The sequence below is a fragment of the Chinchilla lanigera genome, unplaced genomic scaffold, assembly GCF_000276665.1.
Source record: "Chinchilla lanigera isolate Chin_1 unplaced genomic scaffold, ChiLan1.0 scaffold00090, whole genome shotgun sequence".
Taxonomy (NCBI): Eukaryota; Metazoa; Chordata; class Mammalia; order Rodentia; family Chinchillidae; genus Chinchilla; species Chinchilla lanigera.
The window spans coordinates 1,795,824-1,799,354 of record NW_004955491.1 but is presented as its reverse complement, the minus strand read 5'-3'; the positions used below and the strand labels follow the sequence as shown (position 1 = coordinate 1,799,354).

General features: G+C 40.9%; 1 pseudogene; it reads right to left on the bottom strand.

Moving 5' to 3' along the window:
- Positions 1–837: 837 nt before the first annotated feature.
- On the bottom strand, positions 838–1,185 carry LOC102026223 (annotated as a pseudogene).
- Between the last annotated feature and the right edge of the window lie 2,346 nt (positions 1,186–3,531).

Here is a 3,531-nt window from a genome sequence, read left to right as displayed (position 1 = left end):
CTCACGCCTGCCTCAAATACCACTCACATACCTAAGCCTGGAAGGAAGATGACTGCAGGGTGAAGAAAAGAAAAATTCTTTCTTCTAAGCTACACATTTCTAAAAGAGGACACAAGAGACAGGAATTTTCCTTGAAATTGCTAAGAAACGAGCACAGAAAACCAGGAAGCAAATCCATGCTGAGGTGCTGAGAACAGAAGCCAAGTTAGGGGAATTTTCTTCACATGCAGAGCGCAGGCCACACACGGTGACAAAGCCCACGCAGAGCCAAGCACACCCACGAGGAGCCACTGCCGTTCCGCAGCCACACACAATCCTGAAAGATGAAAGTCCACCCTGGGAGCCCGTCTTTGTAGAGCAATGAGAAGAGATGGCCCCAGGGACATAGGCTATCAATACACAGACCTCGGATAGGATACCAGCTAAAACAAAATGCCTAGTTCAATTTGAATTTTAAATAAACCATATTTGTGGGAAGTACAAACACAGCCCAGCCAATAGTTCAGACATTTGCACACTAAAACATCCCTTGTTGCTTATCTGAAATTCTAATTTAAGGAGACGTCCTACGTTTTTCTTTGATGATCTGGGAACCAGGATCAAGGAAATGCCAAGAATCAAGCTTGACTGGGGACACGGTATTAAACTGATTTTTCAAGCCAGGGAAGATAAAGAATATGTTTAGAAACAAATATACACAACCGCATCGCGAAGACTGTTCCTTATCTCGGCAAGCAGCAGTGGGCACCAACGGGGCTGTGACCAGAAGGATCACCCTTGTTTCTTTATTTTTTTTAAAGATACATAAAATGGCTTTATTCGCAGAGGGGAAGGAATTTAATCAAGCAGGCCAAATCCTATGTCAGCATCAGACTCCTCAGACTCCTCCTTCTTCTCTTCTTTCCTCTCCTCTGCTGCAGCCAGGGCAGAACTAGCAGCAGGAGCTGCAGAGCCAGGGGCAGCAGAGAGGACCACAGGCCCACCAGCTGGCACACCGGCAAGCTTGCCAATCCCCTGGGTGATTACATCTTCAATGTTTTTCCTGTTCAGCTCACTGATGCCCTTCTTAAGCTGGTCATCTTCTCCCTCGATGTCCACGCTGTCCAGGATCTTCCTGATGTCCTTGGCGCTGTGGGAGGAGTTGCCTCTGAGGACGGCCAGTAAGTAAGAGGTCACGTAGGGCATGTCGATGGTGGCAGAACACAGGGCTCAGGTGTGCGACCTCTGAGGCGTCTGGCATCAAAAGGCCACCCTTGTTTCTGGAGCTTCAGGTGTTACATGAAGTCAATAAACTTCTAGCTTTTTGAACACCCTTCCTTCATCGACACCATATTGCATGCAACACACTCTGCTGGTTGCTACTTATCAGCAAGAATGAGCTCTTTCTTAGCTGTTATCAGCACCCCTTAAATCACCCTCAGATTCTCATTACTGTCAGTACTGGTGGTACTTATGTACTGGCAACTCAGACAAAATTTTCAGGTGGGAGCCTGGTATTAGGGGCTCCATCTCATACACCCAAACACCAAAACAATTTTGTGTCTCACAGATATATGGGTAAAATTTCCCTTCCATTTCAGTCATACATTGCCCTACAGATACAAAAGTAGCCCTGATGGTGCCCTAAGAGGTACAAAACAATTCACAAGATTTGTTCTACTTTAATCCCTCAACCAACTGTACCGGACACAAGCTAAAACCCAATGCTTCAGATGGACCCTCTTGACACTTGTATAAGTTTCCTACTAAAGTCAACTCCTTTGGAAGTTTTTACCCTCAATCTTGGCTTTCTCTAAACCTTCCTGAAAAATCACCTCAATAAAATGACTCCATTCATTTTGGGAAAAGCATATTTTAAAGCTGGGGACACTTTTATCCATCAAAATCAATTTTAGGAAATTTCTAACCAGTTGCTATACTCTTGAATATTCAACAACAAAAGTTGGATATTGCTTCGCATGCTGAATTTCTATGAACTCCAGCTGAAGCAATCTTCTCTCCAGGGTCACAGCTGCCTAATAGTAGTTTCTGAAATTGGGTGGTGTCCTGGTCACCTCAGACTTTATACGCAGGCACTGTGCATTCCAGGTCATTCAGTCCCTCAGCAAATAGTTAATGAGGAACTTTTATAGAAAGAGCGTTCCCAGTAAAGCAAAGATATATGGAACAGCTTACTGTGTTTGAAATTTTAAATAAGGCACCCTCCCTCTCCACTTTGTTTGCCCCACCTTAGCCAAGTTTGCTCAGCCATCCTGCTCTCCTTGTTGCAGCTGAGTGTATGGTAGCTCAACAGCAGAAACACAGGGAGTCTCCTCCTGCCTTGAAAATTCCACAATCTGTCCTCCCCAGGGAATCAAGGAGGATACACATTGTTTTTCAAAGGTTATTTTGGGAATGGTGTCTCAGGTACTTTCTCTTCAGTTGGACGAATACTTGACATACACAAGTTAAAGTAGAAAAGTTTTATTTTTGCTTACAGTGCTAGCGGTTTCATTTCATAATCAGCTGGATCCAAGGCAGAAAAGCATTGTAGAGGGGCATGGCAGGTAGACCAGTAGTAGAATTTTCTTTCCCCTTTTTATTCCATTCAGGCTATAAGCCTGTTGGTTAGTGGCACTTATACCCAGGTTAGGCCTTCAACTGTCCATACCCAGAGCAATTCTAAACCAAGAAGTGAGCTAATTCAATGATCATATCCTTAATCCAGTATCACATACCCAAGATCCAACCACTTCCTGGATGATCCACCTATAACCACAAGAGGCTTTGGGGGGACATCTACATATAAACCATAAGAGATGGTAAAATAGGAAATAGTATGGTAGCATTTCTTCTTTCCCTGCCTGTATCATCTCCTAAAGAATTTCTCTAGAAGACTGAAAGTTTTGCAACAGGAAGAGAATATACTATAGTTTGGATATAAGTGAGTACCTATAGAAAAGGTCTGGCTGAAAGGATATAGGTGAATACATAGTGATGTGTGAAAAATATATTCTATTATTTGCTTATATCTATGATAACTATAAAATGTGCCATCTAAGTTTTGGAGATTTTGAGATGAATGAGAGATTCTTAGTAAGATGTGATATCAGTTTAAAGGAACCAAATAGTATCCATGGTAAACCAGACTTACACTCATTCTACTTATCATTTTCTTCTATCCTGAAATCCTTATCTTTGATGTGACTACATTAGAAACCTAAAAATTGGTAAGCTTCTTTATCTTAGAAATTATTTAGTTATTGGCTTTGCATTTCATATTTTCTTGTGATTTTCTTTCCTAAGAGAATATTTGTTAAGAATAAAAATAAATTATATATGGAAGAATTATAAAATTATGCACTTAGAAACCTTGACATTTAAAGAAGAGTGGAGAATTAAAAATGTTTCAGTAGGGATATAAAAGAAGATGTAAGAAAAATGTTTGGATACAACAATCTATCAAATCTAAAATTCTTATGTTTATATGGCAAAAGATAAACATTTATAGTACTTTCCAACTATTTAGACAGTGAAAATTAAAATTATACT